The sequence below is a fragment of the Mchenga conophoros genome, linkage group LG12 (assembly GCF_057382185.1).
Source record: "Mchenga conophoros isolate Kocher_MC1m ecotype Shallow Benthic linkage group LG12, M_conophoros_male_GT1.1, whole genome shotgun sequence".
NCBI lineage: Eukaryota > Metazoa > Chordata > Actinopteri > Cichliformes > Cichlidae > Mchenga > Mchenga conophoros.
The window spans coordinates 26,038,735-26,056,619 of NC_140537.1; positions in this window are offsets into that span (position 1 = coordinate 26,038,735).

The window sequence follows — 17,885 nt, forward strand, 5'->3', positions numbered from 1 at the left end:
ACAAAATGCAACAGAAGTATGTTGAATTGGAATGGAAACACAAAGTTAAAGAACTTAATATTCATAAATAGTCTGCTACAGAGTAATCACATATGATGCATGATTTCTATTATTTTCCATCTCATTTTGTTTTTTTGTCAAAAAATTTGCACACCCTGGTCTAGCATCATAGCAACTACCTGCTTAAAGAGGTGGCCCTTAGAATTTAGTTGGGTTGGGGCATGCTACACACTTGATGGCAACAACAACCAAAAAAAAGAATTCAATAGAAGTTCAACCGATTTAACAAATCTCAATTTTTCAGAGATTAAAACCCTGAGATGGTGAGACAAACTGAAGTATACTCAGCCTCAGAAGTGCAGGCACTGCATGCTCACACTAGGCAGCAGGGGCTGACTCATCTGTGTAGGGGTCTATGGGAAAATTATCCTACTTCTCACTTTATATCATAGATCTGTAAACACTTTACTAACAAGCCTATGGTCTCAGTTGCTAGGTTTAAGTGCTCTTCAATATGGCATAATGTTCATTTTGTAAATTATAGTCCACAAATCACCAAAGCAAATCCATAACAAATAATAAATGTCTGCCTTTTATATGCAGTATATGATTTGTACACAAGTGGTGTTTCTCTGTTTTGAAGACTCCTAACTATAGGGCTCGAGCCATACCCTTAAATCTCCTGAAATCTTTCCACTTGTAGTCCCTGTGAGTTTTTGACCAATCTCGGATCACATTTGAGGTACTGCCAGTGAGATCAAACCTGGAATGTAGCTTTTGTGTTTGTTCCAGTACTCTCCACTGAGTGAAATGATTTAACCACAGGATTATATCAGCTTTCACTGCAGGCAGACATAGGGTATGACAGAACTACTCCTCTACTTTCCAATGTATATCAAACCACACGCCCACATATTCACACATAGTGTACTCATGTACCCACAAACACATGCTTTCCCCTCCTCCCCTCAGTTTGCTGACACTCATATTGAGCAATGCAATTGATATTTGTTCCTGTTGATGCAAATCTGTCAATGTAGCCTTTTAATCAAACAGTTTTTCTCACCCTTTTACTCTCCCCGCCACCCACACATTCTCCCAAAACAAGCATATTGACTGGGATTTCAGGGAAGGATGAGAACAACAGAACAACTACAAACTTTGGGTGCCAGTGTTGAAAGTCTGACAGACGTGTACAGTCAGCTTGTGGTGTTTGCTGTGCTGAACTTCAGATTTTTACTGCTTCTGTGAGGGTGTATTAATGGTATGGCCTCTGCAATATTATATACTGTGTATCCCCATTTCTTTCCTGCACGTGTACCGTATATACATCACCTCTCGGTTTTCAGTTTGAGGGGAGAAACAGAAAATCACTCCAAGCACAGACGACAGTTTAGTAAATGGTGCAGGCCATCTTTATTTACAGTCTACTATGTGTAAGGGATACTGTGTACTATGTGTGAGGAATGCAAATGTTTAATATCAAAGTGCCCTGGAAAAGCTCAAAAGATAAGCAGATTGCATCAGCTGTGAGGTGCAATGCAAGTGAGTAATGTTGAGAACAATATAGAACAGTACCTGGAAAGTAAACAGGTTGCTTTTTATGAATCGTTACCATGAAAACTGGCATAAAAATCAGCCCGGATCACAGGACCGTTTTATTATTCATTATTTATTTATTTTTAATAAATCGGGGCTCCAACAGCAAAACCTGAATGGAACAGCAGGGTCTGAAGTGATCTCCAGTTTTCATCAGTGCACCATTCAAGCCAACCATAGAAATCTCACAGTGGAATTCTCCGGGCCGTGCCAGGATCCTGCCTGTCTTGCAAATCCACACAAAGAAGAGACACAGTGATGTTTCCGTGTGGAGCGTGGCCATGGAGTTGCAAGATAATCCACCCCACGGCTGCCTGTGCAAGCCTGTGCCTCCCTTGAACAGCGAAGAAAGAAAGAAAGAAAAAAAAGAGCAGGAAACCATGACTTGTGAAGTGTCACTGTCATGACATACTTTTCAAGTTGGATTAAAAATCACAGGTTTCTCCCAGTGGGCTCTGCAATCAGTGAGAACTGACATATTCATTTCTGTAGATGTACTGTCCATTTATAAAACTTCTAAAATCAATTAGTCTCATTTCAGCAAAAGTGAGCAAGAAACTAAAAGTGTAGAATAAAAATTTAGGTCATCTACATGATGAAATACTTTAAAATCTGTTTGTTAGAATGACTATCACAACTTTTTCTTCATGTACACACATTCTGAAAAACTGTGACTTGGTATACTCCAAAGAAAATCCAGCAAGGCGGTGAGGTCAAGTAAAGTTTCTCGTTCTTTATTAATATTGGAGTTTATTGTGTTCAGAAAGATTTTCTGAGGAGCAGGAGAGATGCTGATACGCACAGTCTTTATCTTGGAGATGAAGGAAAACTCCTCCACAGGAGCCAGCATACCTCTGCACACCTGCAGCACAGTGATGCATGGCATACACTTTGTTGATAAAGTTCACTAGAAAGGCAAATGACAGTGCACAAGTGTGACGGTATTTGAAAAGTTCAGTGTGACACTCAGGTCACTTTCAAGAGACAAACATCTAACATACAAAACGTCGATTTTTTTAGTGTTACATTAGTAAGAAAAGTAGACTTACAATCTTCAGAGTATGTATCAGAGTTTGCTTTAAAGTTCAAGCTAATTATTGGGTGACCTTTTTGTTACCTGATAATGGCTTATTGTGGTAAATATTTTATCTGGATTATTCATCAGTCCGTGTTCAGAGAGCAAAGAATTTCTTTTGCAATTTGTTCACTTTATTCGCTTTTCTGCCAATTTCTACATGGGAAAATATGCAGCATTCTCCCCAGATATGAAGTTAAAGCTGGGCTGTTAGCTTAACTTAGCCCAGAGACTCCAAGCACTGGGAAAGAACTAGTCTGGCTCTCTGTGAAAAACCACCTAACAGCACTACTAAAGTTCTCTGATTTAGTCCAGACAGAAAACCTGCAGGTTGTGTTGTTATAAGGGTCATGTGCAGCTCTATTTCGTGGCTTTCCTGTGAAGTTGTCTGGCAATGTGCCTGTCCAAGAAGTAAGAATGCTATAAGGGCTTTGGCATTGCTCCCTGCAAAATCACTATTTGTTGTTACTACATTTTGATTTTTGTACAGATAAAACAAACGACCCAAAACATGCTAATTAATCAGCTGCGGAGGTGCTAACAGTTGGACAGTGTTGGACAAAGCTAGCCTCTTTCTCCATTTGCTGTCCTTATGTTAAGGCAGCATCTGCTGTAGTAGTACATTTTTATACTTACCTTAGAAAATAACAGTGTTATCAATCTCGTCCAACTCTTGGCAAGAAAGTAACTAAGCATATTTTCACCAAACTGTTCCTTTTAAGTGTGTTACTATGCAATTAAAATAAATATATTTTTTAATCATGCTTCAAACAGCCTCATAACCTCATCTTTTGGTGAAAGGGGATTATTTTGTTATGTTCTGTGTTTTATCTCCATGTGAACTACATACCACTGAAACCTAATACACCAGCATACCCACAGCACATAACCACATTCTTCCACTATGACTGCAAAACTGTCTCCTCGTGCAGGAAAAATCCTGCAGATAAAGATAGAAACGAAAGGATGGGGGCTTTTTCAGTTAAATCACTGTGGTTTAGTTTCATTGCTGACAACTTGTAGAGACCCTAGAGCTATAATATAGATACAGCGCTGTGAAAAAGTATTTGCCATCTTTCCCTTTTGCATGTTGCAACTACCTCCGGAAAACAAATTTTAACATTACACAAATATAACATGAGTAAATACAAAAAAGCACTTTTTAAATTTTGATTTTATTTATTTAGGAGAAGTAAAAATTCTCTAAATATATCTATCTACCGGTATGTCAAAAAGGAATTGGAGATAAATTTGAATTTCAGAAGCAGGACCACGCCTCCAAACACGCCCCTTTCGGGTCTTATCTATGTATGACCCCCGAGTTCTACAAGCTGTTTGTTCTTGTTTTTGTGCTCCACCATCCCCTCTTTTCAATTCTTTCACTTCTTCACTTCTCAATAGTACATGGGGATCTGACAGGCCCGGGAGCCACCACCAGTCCCCTTCGAGGCCTTCCCCAAACCGCAGATCAATTCTTGTTTAAGCCATTCGGCTTTCTCTCCTAAAAAAAAACACTGCCAAACCTAAAATGAGGACGTGGGGCCCAGCTAGTGAACTGGCCCTTAAACCTAATAACTGGATGTGTCACCATTGATAGAAAGAACTGCAAGTGTTTTTGATAACTGGCAATGAGTGTTTCTCACATCGCTTTGGAGGAATTTTGGTCCAGCCTTCTTCATAGAATTGGTTTAATTCAGCCACATCGCAGAGTTTGCAAGCATGAACGGCCCGTTTAAGGATCTCAATCTAGTGTAAGTTTCAATTTTGATGAGGCTGCTCTTCATTTAGTTTATTTTTAGTTTTATTTTTTGTTGTTGCTGTTTTGAGCCATTCAGAGGTGAACTCAGTGGTGTATTTCATTACCGGGCATTCTGTGTCAGGGTTTTCTGGTAAAGAGCAGAAATCAGTCTTGCAGTCATTTATGGCAAGTTGTCCAGGTCCATGAAGCAGAAAAAGCAGCCTGGGACCATCACACTACCACCACCATGTCTGACTGTTGCTTTTTTAATGAAATGCTGTGTTAACTTTATGCAAACCAGTCTCAAACCTTTGAAAAACCTTTTGTGTTGTCAGTCCACAGAATATTTTTTCAAGTGTTGGTGATCATCAAGATGTTTTGGACAAATGTGAGAGAAGCCTTTGTGTGTAATAATGGGCCAGCAGCGCTTTCTGCCTTTCTTAATTTTGAATCATGAACACTGAATTTAACTGAAACAAGTGACACCTGCCATTCTTTAGATGATGTTCTGGGTTCTTTTGTAACCTACTGGATGATCGATGCGTCACTCCTGGAAAGGATCACCGCTGTTCCAAGTTTCCTCCATTTGTGGATAATGGCTCTCACTGTCGTTTGCTGGAGTCCCAAAGCCTTAGAAATGGCCTTATAACCCATTCCAGACTGATAAATGCCACTGATGCTGTTTCTTTAGATCTTGGCATGCAGTGTTTTTGAGCTAGTAGCCTACTTCACTTTGTCCATCAGGTTCTATTTGAGTAAATTTGTGATTCAAACGATCTGTCAGTAATCACACCCGGGTGTGGCTAGTAACACTGAAGTCAGCTTTCCAAAAAAAGTAGTTAATCACAGTTAATTCATGATTTAACAAGGGAGGGAAATTACTTCACACATCATTTTCACATGGGGCCAAGTAGGTTTGGAAATCTTTTTTCCCTCAATAAATCAAATCATCCCTTAAAAACTGCATTTTGTATTTACTCAGGTTATAATAATTAAATATATTTGATGATCTGAAGCATATAAACACAGCAAATATGCAATAATATATGAAATTAGGAAGGGTGCAAATTCACCAGAGTTTCAGTGATACAGTACTCACCCACTCTACCTATTGCCACATCTGTCTTGATGGTTGCCATATTACAGCTGACCCACATAATTAGCAGCATGTCAAGTTGGGAACATTTATTCGTACACCTAAATCTCTGGGGAGCTTCAGTCCAAATACATTTTTTTAATAAATCCAGCACAGTTAATTGCCTCATCATGTTATCCAGCTGGATTCACACAGTAATGGATCATCTTTATGCATGACAATGAAAACACAGGCATGATTTATAAGCCTACACTTAGTCACCGTTCCTACAGTATTCCAATGCATTCTCAAAATTTCCTTGTTCTAACTGGTATAAAGAAGGACTTGAGCAGGCTGCACTCAACAGTTCTTCACTGCTTTGTTAGCTGATTAGAGTCAAAGTTGTTTGCTCGTGGAAGTATGCATATTTGCAATGCAATGCAGCGATTCAACCATGTGTGTGTGTGTTCTCCTACTCTAGGGAACATACGCAATGTGTTTATCAAAAATGAACAAAGAGTGTAAAAATTTAAATCACACAAATTAACATATGCAAACATATGGTTTTGCGAAACAAGATGCCAGTCACATAACATCACAAAGCAAGGCGAGGTGAAACATTTTGCTGTCTTTTTAAATTGCATGCCTGCAGTTGGCATGTAAAGATTTAAAATAATTAACAATATAACATTTAATCAGTGGTTTATTACAACGATACTTTGCTTTGGTCCATTTTTGGACCAGAGAAAGACAGCCTGTGGAGTCATGACCTGAAATACGAGTCTTCATCATAGTCGACTACTATTGTTGAATCTGGGTCACACAAAATCTCACCTTTATTCCCTTTGTTTGGCACCTTTTTACAACATGCCCATAACCAATAAGAGTCGAAAGCACTCTTACACCCAACATGTATACAAAAGTGAAGTGAAAGGCTGAGTAAAAAAATCTTTTTAGGCTTTTCCTAACAAAACACCTACAGACTGCTTCAGATGTCATTGTGTTTTTGCACACTATGATTGGACCTACAATTGGACTTTCTAGCATTTGCCAGGCCAGCAGACAGCAAGAATTTATGACTCTATAATTGCTTAATTTGCCACAGTCAACAGTTTATCAGACAGTAATGTTGTGTAGTCCGAATCTGACATGAATCTTCAAAGTCTGTGTTTTGTTTGTTGGCACTGTAAATAGATAAGTTGCCTCTAAATGAATTAACGCTGCTCTTATGTCATGACATGGAATGATTTTTGTGTTTACGTCACTTAAGACACTTAAATCGCAAAAAAAAAAAAACTTAAATAAATCAACATGAATACTTTCCTAAACCACAACAGTTCATTTATCCTAAAAAGATAGAAGAGAGTAAATTACACCATCTGTGATTCTCCATGGAATCAGAAACCAAACCTCGTAGGCTATAGCCGCCTGGAGAGAGAACCCTCCAGGCTCCTATTTCAAACCTTCATTCAGCCAGCAATACCTACTGTTCGCTCTATAAGATGATAGGGAAGGTAAAGACGAACATGATGATAGTTAGAGTGATGGTGGTGGTGTGGTGATGAGCATGATGATGATCATGGTCTGCTATTCCTGTCAATGACAGCCCCAAGTCTTTCACAGGTAAAGAAAAGCAGGGCGGCTACACTGGCTTTATCAGGTTGCCAGTAGGGGTCCTGGGCAGTAGCAGCAGGATAGGTAAGATCACATTAAGTGGAATGAATGTGATTGGGCCCCAGGTTTGTCATAAACACATAGGCCTCCGACTGTTTCTGGATTACATCGTGAAGGGCAGCGAAGAAATATCCAAAAATTGCCTGCAATTTACTGCAGGGTGTTGGGAAGTAGACGTGTATATGGACAAATACAGTATATGTATATTACTGTTTATTTTATGGGAGCCTGGAACTATGAAAAGTCATCCATCACTTCAAGAAAAGACAGAGCGGAAAAGAATCACTCCTTAACTGTAGAGTGCCTGGGTTTTTTTGCCACCAGCAAAGAGCAGTTTGAGCCCCAACTCCACTACTTACACCGTCAAACAGCCTCTTAAGTGTCACCCTGTCTTGTAACGACACATCCACTCCGACGGATGTCTCTATCTCTCTGTGTCACTTTCTGACAGCTCCTCTTTAGACTCTTGTTCTGTGGATGGATCCACCTTTTCCAGAAAAAATGAGAGGAGAGGAAAGAATGGGGAAGGAAAGAAGAGCTGGAGGAAGACGAAGTGTGGTGGATGGCATTGAGAGGAGACTTGTCAGACACATAAAGTGTCTTTCTCTGATTAAAATAGCATGTTTTGGAACAACACACGCTGGTTGCAGCATAGCTATGTGAAGGCCCTGGTCGATAGCACTCCACCGCGGTGGAATATGAAAAGTATTGATCTGCCTTTTACCTCGGACAGCTTTAAGCACAAAGCCTGTGATGTTTCTGTAGCCAACCTTCAAAGTCAATACACTTCTCTCTACATCACTCTGGCTTGTAAAGAGAAGGAAAAGAGAGAAAAAGAAATTCCTGTCATATCGGACAGAGAGCTGTGTCCTCCTCTGAGGTTTGTGTAGCAGAGGTCGGGCTGGTCGTTGTGTTTTTTACCTCACGGATCTGATGCAGGGTTAGGAGGGGAGAAGGGTGATGAGGGTTTGGGTCAGCTGGTGAAAGGTTAGAACTCGTGAGAGACAGTTCGTGGCAGGGAGGGACGAGGGCTGGAGGTACAGTAGAAAGATGAGGCCAAGCCAAGGCTACAACCCCATGTCTTTCAAACACGTGCACATGAGTTTCACTTCTCATGTTTGTGAATTAGGCAGGCAAGGATAAAACAGAATGCTTTTCCACCTCCTTTTAAACACAGAGAGAAGAGGAACTTTCAAATAAGCAGCCTTAAACCTTCAGACTCAGGAAAATCAATAGAGTCAAGAAGAACTGACAGACGCATTTAAGGGCGCAGATCTTGTGTAAGAAAATCCTCCTCCACACAGAGACCTACTGAGAGAAACACACTTGGGACAATCCTCGGTGTTAAAGCTTGCTGATCTCAGATCAGAGTAGGGGGAGGTCTGCAGGGAGTAATACAGAGAGACAGACAACCAGAAAGGACCAGAATAACAGATTGCGGAGCAGCCCCTGGGATGAGAGAGGGGGGGAAAAAAAATCTCAGACAGACACAGAAATCGAAATCCAGATGCTTTCCCTTGCTTCTTCTCTGCTCTTATGTGTTATAACTGCACTACTAAAGAGGGGGATACTTGTATGATGCTGGATTCACCACTTTTAAGACAGTCTTATTGTTTAAAGCCTAATTATTTCTCTTGGTCAGCACCATCGGGTGTATTCAAGTGTCTGGGTAAAAATAAAGAGACTGTGATTAGAATCAAGTGAGTAAATGCAGCAGGGTGGCTGAGAATTGGACACCTCTGCTGTGATCAGAGAAGAGGTGCAGCTCTGCAGACCTCTAAGTAGCTGGATTAACCACTGGCCATCGGGCTATTGATGTTATTGAACTGGCAGGCTGATAAATGGAGTCCTTCCACAAGGTGTATGAGTCTGTCGCTTTAGCTGGTTTGCATGTTCACTGGTCAGGCAGTGCTAGAGAATACAGCAATTAATCTTGAGACCAAAAGATTCTTTAAGGCAGGCTTTGATTGTCTGGAGGACAAGCAAAATTTACATGATTTACTATAGGCTCAGACTTGCATCTGGAGAAGAAAATAGGTCTGGGTTACTGGTTTGTGCCCATGATCAGGACAGATTATCTGGTAATGTGAGGGAACAGCATTGTCTTCTTACTCACTGCTGTTAATCAAATAGCCTTACTCCAAAATTAAACCGGCTATAGACATCGACTGCACTGTAAGTAATCAGGTTTTGCATTCAAAAACAACACATTTTAGCTTGTAGGTTAAATGTTATTGTGTTTGAGGTTAATGTGCAGTAAATTGTCTTTAATATAAATGATAGTGTTACTATTCTTGTCAGGGATTTGACATACGTGCCTCAAAGTCTGCTGCAAAATGTTGCAGCTAGCTGCACACTTATCAGTCTTGGGTGCACAACTACTCAATTTCCCGTTGTCACTGTCAGACTATGCTAGTAGTATGAAGTACAGAGTACACACTGTACTGCATGGAAGTGTACAGGATTATCCAAACTGAGACACAGTGCAAGTCAAAGAAAGAGAGGTGCAGTAAATGAAAGGAGCTGACTGTGAGACAGCAAGCTACTGCACAAGTGTGCTGAAGAGTTGAGTTGAAGAAAAGTCTTTTTTTATACACCGCAATAACATGATTGTCTAAACAAGTCACAAAGAGGAGACGGTATTGCTAAGCAAAGGCAAACAATTTGCATTCCCATAAATACAGGAGAGATGGTGTATTTCTCCCTCTGGCACAGCAGTCTTATTAACATCATGTAGTGTCTGTTGCAAGCTTATTATCAAATCTACTGTGTGTATGTTTGAAATCTGAGAGGAAAGTTTGACCTTATTTACTGGATTTTAATATCAGTTAGAGTTAAAACTCCTGTTCTGAGCCCAGCATAACAGTTAAGCGTGTGCTGAGGGCACATTGTTCAACTATTAATAGCAATTAATCCACCTTATTAACCCTCCATCTGCAGCCAGTCAATGTGGACATCCTATTAAAAAAGGATCCTGATCAATGATGGAGAAAGGACTGATGTGCACAATCAACATTCATTGTTTTGATTTTAAGGTTTAGAGTCTAGTACAGTTGTTGCTCCATACAGCTCAGTAGATATAATTCCAAAGTCATTATTTCATGCTGAATTGCTATTCAACTTTGTGCAGCATCACTAATCAAATGCAGAAATAGCTGGTGATAAGAAAAGAGAAGAAATGAATGTTGTCTTTATTTAAAAATATCCCATTGTGCAGACCTGGCTCTCTGTGTTATGACTTTAATTACTTTTTAATACTCGTGCGTTGGGTTAATTTTGTTTTCTTAGCACAACATGTTGTCATTTGGGGAAGCTTATGGAGAATTAAAAGTATTTGAAGATGGGGAGGGGGTGTTTCTGCAGAGCAGCTACCAACTTACAATTAGTGCAGCAATTTATTTCACAGTATCTTAGAGCAATTATCTTAGACTAGTGTCATCAATGTTTTGCTGTATGGTACCAATTAATCTAGAACATTATGACAACTAACAAATTAAACAAATAATATCATTTGTCTTGTAAGTTCTATGGTCTGGATAATATTTCGGATGGAAAGTGAACAGTCTGTTCTCATGGTGGACGTGCTGGGTGCGGCTGAAATGGGCAGATGTGACTCCTGCTCATGGTGAGTAAGAGTTGCCCAAGAATGGTCACCATTAATTAATTTTTGTATCCTGTATTCATGCAGACGCTGCGTGAAAAGTATGGCTTCTCTGTCATCTCTCGTTAACATCTGCTTACATTTTATTCAGACATCTTTCCTTTCCCATTCCCATGCAGACACATGCATGTACACAAATGCAGAAAACTTAAATGTACATCCCTTGTTTCCAGTAATAAGTAAATTTGCATGTCATAAATTATTTAGTCACGTTTTCAAACAAGCAATCACTTACTGTTTAAGATCTTACCAGATTTTAATATTTGCTTGTGATAAAATGAAAAACAAAGAAAAGCCTTGACACTTCTCCAGTGTTTCCATCTGCCTCTGACTCTTTGGCACATAAGCTGTGCACTAGTGGAACGTATCCAACCCTGTGATTGTGTCTTTCAGGTCAGCTAGTCTGATGGTAGAAATGACGTCCTTTACAATGTGGAACTAATCACATTATTTTGTGCCAGGGTGATAATAAACGGTAATAAGTGTTAACACCTGCAAGCCACGTATAACTCCGCAACGCTGGTAGTGAAGAAGTAGAAGCAGAAGTGCCACAGCTTCAAAAACACAGCAACTAGCTTAAAGTTTGGCTAAAGCTAGTTGGTCAACAAAATGGGCTAGCGTGTTGGTGGGTGTAGGATGTATAGGAGATGCTGCTAAGTCATTACAGTCAGAGTCCTATTGAATATGGCCAAGATAAATCCAAAGGGTGTGTGTTTATTGTGTTGATGCAAAAATGATCTTTTAAAAGCAATAATCTGAAAATAAGACAAGTTATTTAAAAGTTACAATTGGCCACCAATGCACAACTACAAAATCTGGGAAATATTTCATTTTTTGGTTTTTAATATTTAGCTGGAAAGGTTATTAATGGTGTTTTTTTCCTAATCCAATGATAGGATAGGAAGATTACACATATTGGTTTCTTCATTCCTCATCTTTGTCTGGCAGAGGGAGGCTAGATTCAGTCAGCTGAGCTCCTCAAGAGAACTGCAAATCTCTTCCCATTCAGACAAGCCGCCATCCTGCCCTCACTTTGATGTAGAGGCTAGGGGAGAAAGTATAGCCAAATACTAACGCTACAGACTCAGAGGGACAAGCCAGAAAAAGATGAAAGATCGTGAAAGGATCCAAAGTGGAACAAAGGACGCGGTGAACAACGTTACGACACACTCATCCTCTTTTATAGAAACAATCTGTTATTGTTCATCTAGAAAGCGTAGAACAAACAATCCCAGGAAACATTAACTTGGCTTCCAAACAAAGTCTTCAGGCCAATCAGATAGTGGAGATATTTCAATGACTGTTGCCTCAGCTCTTATTTCTTCATTATCTTGTCTGGAAGCAAAAGTGACATATCTTATCTGCGCTGACTGAGGAAGAGGCTGACATTTTGCTGATTTATGATTTTATTACTCTTTTTACACATTTATTATCATTTTTGGTTTAGGCAGAGAAAACAAAACACTTTTCTTTCTCCACAGATTCAGTTAAATATCTATACAAAAGCACAAATTTGAAGGTAATTCAAGTATTAAGTTGTGAAAGCTGTTTTATTAAAAAAACAAAATGCTGTTGGTTTTGTTAAAAAGTAAGTTACATATTGAGCTTAAGCTTTTTACTTGATAAAAAAAACACTGATTTTTTTTTCTTTTTAATTGCAGCCAGTAGTTATGTTTTCTGATTACTGTCTTATCACAAAAAGCAATATAATTAAAAACTCTTTATTTATTCTTTGCAGTACTGTCACTTAATAAACTGGAATCAGGTTTCACATTAGTGCAGATGCTTTTTTATGAAATTTTTAGGCAGTAGCCGCAACTTAGCAGATTCCTGCAGTCTTTAAAATATATCTATCTATATATATGTATATATAGATATATATATATATATTTATTAATGATGGTGAACAAAACAAATGGAAAAACAATCCTAAGTTTGCCCTTCCTGTTTTGTTCTTTTATCTATCCCTAAGCACAAACATTGGAATCTTTTATTAAGAAGAAAACAGCGTTTTAACAAAATACTTTTTCTCCTATGTAGCTACTTTATGTGTTGTTTAATGTGTTACAATTGTAGAAGCTGGAAAGGCATATGGTCACGTATGCCCACGCGCAGACACAAACACTGGTGCACACACCCATACTTACACATATTCACTCACAGTCTGGCATTGGTGCTGGTGCCAGTGTATTGTTTAACTTGTTTAGTTTTTAGATAGGAATCCTCCCTCATTTTGGCTGTAAATGAACTGCATCAAAACAAAGAGCAATGAAAAAAAAAAAAAAAAAGCAGGTCCAGAAACATGCTTGGCCGTCACGTAGATGAGAGTTGACATGGAGACATTTCGCTAATTACTCTGACATTAGGTCAGTAAAATGAAATCTAATGGAGCCCGTTATGATGAGCTTCCTGGTGAGCTGGCCATTCAGATGCTACAAAAAGCCCTAGAAAGTTTTTCTACGCATAGTTTCTCACCAACCATAGCTCAAAAAGTGCAGGGCTGTTTCTTCAAATCCCTGAACTGGGAACATGAAGGCTAAGCAAAAGCCCAAGCCAGCAAATTCCCAAGTAACTTTCATGGAAGTGACTCTGCGCAAGGCAATTAACACCCGGCTAGTCAAGTAGAAATGCTCAGAGAGCAACAGTGGGGAAACCTTGGCTCCCAGAGGTGTAAATGCGAGTAAATGAATGTGGGTGAAGCAGGGCATTTCTGAAAAGGAACGCAGCATGCTTGGTCAGTCTAGCCTGAGTAAATAAAGGTAAATAAATAAAAAAAGTCTGATTTTTAGAGCCTAGCCACAGCAGAGGAAGCACTGTCATGCTGGTTTGAAAAAGATCCCCGAACACTGTCTAAAGAGCACAGTGGGGAACGCTGCCTTGGCCCACATCCTGTGCAAATTCACCCCATTTTGGTTTATTCAAAACACAATATTCTCATTACGCTCAGCTGGCTCGCTGCACTGTCATTTCATCTGGTTTTCCGCACACCAGCACATTAGCCCCTTTGGTCTAGTAATGTTCAGAACATAACCCATAAAGAACTATTGTAATATGTCTCTGCCTCATTATTGCCAGGTCAGTGTATGGAGCAATCCAGGAGAATAGGGTGCCTCGCATGGCTTGTTAATTCAACACCTCTCTCATTTAGAGCAACATTTGCACAGCTGGCCTTTTGAAGGGAGTTTAAACTATATACTCCCACATATATATGTAGTGACATTGCACATACACAGGCATACAAATCTTAGGCTGCTCTGACATCACTCCACACCACTGGCTCCTGCCCAACCTTCGGACCCCACCTTGGGAAATCACCCTGTGCCTGTCCAGCCACTAGGGCGTGAAATACACACCCCTTGAAAGCAACTGAAGTGGGTGGAGGGAATGAACGGTCGGGGTGGTGAGGGGCCAAAAGGTGGCGAGTAGCAAGCATGAGTGTGTGAGGTTTGGAGATGGAAAATGAGGGGGAAGAAAATGCAGAGGGGAATGTGTGTTAGACTGATCTGGAGGGAGCAGAGGGGGTGTTGATTAGAGGGCTTGAGTGGTGAGAGATGGAATTGAAGAAGGATTAAATGGACACTGAGTTTCAGGAGGAGGAAGAGGGAAAGGTGGGGGCCACTTTGAAAGGAGGTCCGGAGGTACACTCTTGGCCTTGAGACTGGGGCTCCTTCACGCTTCACATCTCTGCAAGCCACTTGGGCCTGTGCTCAAGAGGAGAGTCAGCGCAACCTTTGTTACAGTTGAGGAGTGGGGAGTGACAAGGCATACCAGCATGTCTGACATGTCAGAGCAGTTGGCTGGGAGACCCAGAATCTGGTCGAATCTGATGCCGCCCATCTGTAGCCTCAGTACAGGACCGGACTGTTTTAATTGACAAAAGCCGCCCGAGGGAGGATATGAGATCGTGCTTGAAGGAGAAAACAAAAAATGTGGTTGGTAAATCGGGAACTTATTAAATGGGCATCGAGTTTTTTCAGCAGGTAAATAAGACCGCCACATACGATGCACAACCCTAATCATAGCTAAAGGATGAGAGGAAGTTAGTCGAAGAAAGTCTTTTTTTTTTTTTTACCTGAAAGACAAATAGAAATATGCATGATTAGATTTAAGCTTTGCTCAAGTCCCCAGTTGGATAAATTCATCCTTATTCGGTTCTCTCAAAGAGCTCCCTTTAATGTCACCCAGCAAAGGGAAGTGATGAAATGGAGCAATTATGTATCCATTTGTGCTATTCAGGTGAAACCAGGTGTAAAATTTCCAATCTGTGCACCTGCTGTATCTTCAATTCATTGTGCTTCTCCAACAGTGTTGCCCGTTAGATGGTAATATCCAAAATATGGACAAAATATTACACGCAATAAATCTATTTACCATTATCATATTGCTTCCAGAGAAAAGGATTGCTCTTCCTGTGCAAGCTTACGGACAAAATTGCAATAGCTAAGCGATCGCAGCCGATGAAACCAACACATCTTATAGACTTGAACTAAATTGTTAAGTTGTGCTGTAATAAGAAGAAAAACACATTGCAATAAAACAAAATTGTCCCTCATCAAGAAGAAACACACTTAATTTGATATCCAGACATTTAGGAATATGAGAAAGCAAACAGTGAAGCATTCGCATCTTGAAAGGGGATGAGTACAAAACAGATAGCTGAGTTATCTCCCGTCGGAGTGGAGATTAATTTTAATTTTCCAAACAGTTTGTGCAGATAAATATTCATGAACCACCTTGAAAAGTGATGGGCGACTATAAGGCGGTCAGCAGAGAAACCAACAAACCTCCCCTCCATTCTCTGCAGCTGTGCCGGGGGAGGGAAGTGGGGTTAGTTCATGATGAAAGACTCTCACTATCCACGACCTTTCCAGTCTAAAACAAAGATTTGCACAATTAACTACTTTTAAATGTCATCCAACTGCCAAATCTGCATATCAACACCAGGGCTTGCATAGAAATGAGGATGTTTGTAGAGGAAATCATTTTTCTCCACTGTCCCATCCCAATGCCACCAAATGAGTTCTTTCTCGTTTTAGCCAGCAAGGAAATGTAAATGTCAACATATCTTGTGTGGAGATCCTTCTGTTACTAATTAACCTTTGCCGTTTAGAAGCTAGACTGAGCTCTGCCTAAACACTGCAATTAACTCAAGCTTCAAAAGACAGGGAGACAACATCTACATGGAGCCTGCAAAGGAGGAAATCACACCGACTTCATTATCCATGCCGACACACATACTTTGCACCCCTCACGTATTTTGGGGTTCTCGTAGGTTGATATTTCCCCCAGGCAGCAGGAATGAGTCTATTGGGAGGATGTCAAAATTTAGTGGATTAACAAATCTAATTTCTTTTTATCTTCATAAGCTTGGACAGGAAAGCTAGTTTCGTTATAGCCCCTGGTGAGAGGAAAACCATAATGTGGAAATCTGTAATCGTAAATCTCCGTATTTAAAGCTGAGGACTGCTGACGTCTGTCATGTTCAAGTTCAACTTCCAGATGCAGGGACTGGGAAGAAAATTTGTCCTGTGGCAAACTGAAGACTTTGGTGATCTAAACAAGTGAACGAGCCAGTGTAATTTAAAAGCTGTCTTCCGTGTGGGTCTCCTTTGGGCTTGAGCTTCACAGGCTCCTCTGGAGTCATGAATGCCAACATTTAGCTCGTTCTTCAGCTCAAGGGCAGTGTCAGTTACAAAGTCAACCCATTAACATCTTCACTCTTTAACGCCATGCTCTTTCTTCTTAACAGAAGAACCAACACGAGTCAATAGGCAGGTAGGTAAGCAAGTGAAATACCTCTGTTTTCCCCTGGGAGGAGACTAAAAACGCTATATAGTGGGCAGGAATTTGTTTCTCTGATGTGATGTTAAAAAACCGAAGGAGTTACCCCAGGACTGATGCACACAAATGACTGACATAATTTCCAGGAGAAAGGAAGTATCTGGGCTTTAAGAGGGTAAGGGTGAAGCTGAGTAAATGCTGGGGAGGTGCCAGAATAAAGCTGATACCATGTAGAGTGAAAAGGATGAAGGAGAGCTTTAGCAGACTAGACCCTCCACAGTTGGACAGTCTGTAAGGGGAGAAAGTGAGTAAAAGGAAACCCTTTAACGACAAGGAAGGTATCTCTGGCAAACATGATCAGCCGAGCTTTTGTTGCAGACAAGATATGGCTAGTTCAAGAAAGCTGAGAAGATAAACCTTTGTGTGACATGAAGTGATATTAACAGCAAAGTGACAGGTCTTAAATTATATCAAATGACTAAAAATAAAAAACGTCAACCCTCATTGCTGGGGGCACCACGGGCAAGATCAGAAAGTTAATACATCTATTATTCAACCACAACTATCAAGGTTTCTTCCTGAAGAAATACTAACAGGTTCTGGCATACTTAGCTCCTGCAGCACAGCAATACCTAAGGAAGGTGCACTGCTGAAACACAGCCTTCATCATTACTAGATGCACTGCATCAATCCTTGTGAGGAAGTTCAAACAAGCTTTGGCCCTTTTCACTTGAGGACATCCGTCAATGTCAGCCATGATTAGGTCTTGAAAAAATACAAATTTCTTGGGAAGACTAGACTAACGTCCTTGCAGGTCCGACATGACAAATGTCCTGTATGGTCAGCGTCAATTCTTATCAGCACCTCATTAAAAATGTAATGATCACATGAATATTTACCAAGTTTAATTATGGCTCCATATAGCTATTCTGTCATGCCCTGCACCCCCTTTTCCTTTCCAGGAGGGCAGTCTCTCATCTAAGTTCCAGCTGAATGCGTCCTTCCACCTTGATGAATATTGCAAAAGTCCAAGGAGAGCTAGCCGCTGATGGAATCCACCTCAATCAGCAAGAGAATCAATGGCATACATTCACATTTGCAAAGGCTCTAATTGGCAGCAGTAAAATTCAGCAATTTACCCATGAGAGAAATGGGAGTGGAGTGCAAGGAGATCAGCTCATTTGTAACAGAATTTATTTTTTATTTTTTAAACAACTTGTCCTTCTAAAAACAGGAGGCTTGCAACAGATGAGAAGCCCAAGCAAAACTATTAATGTCTCTG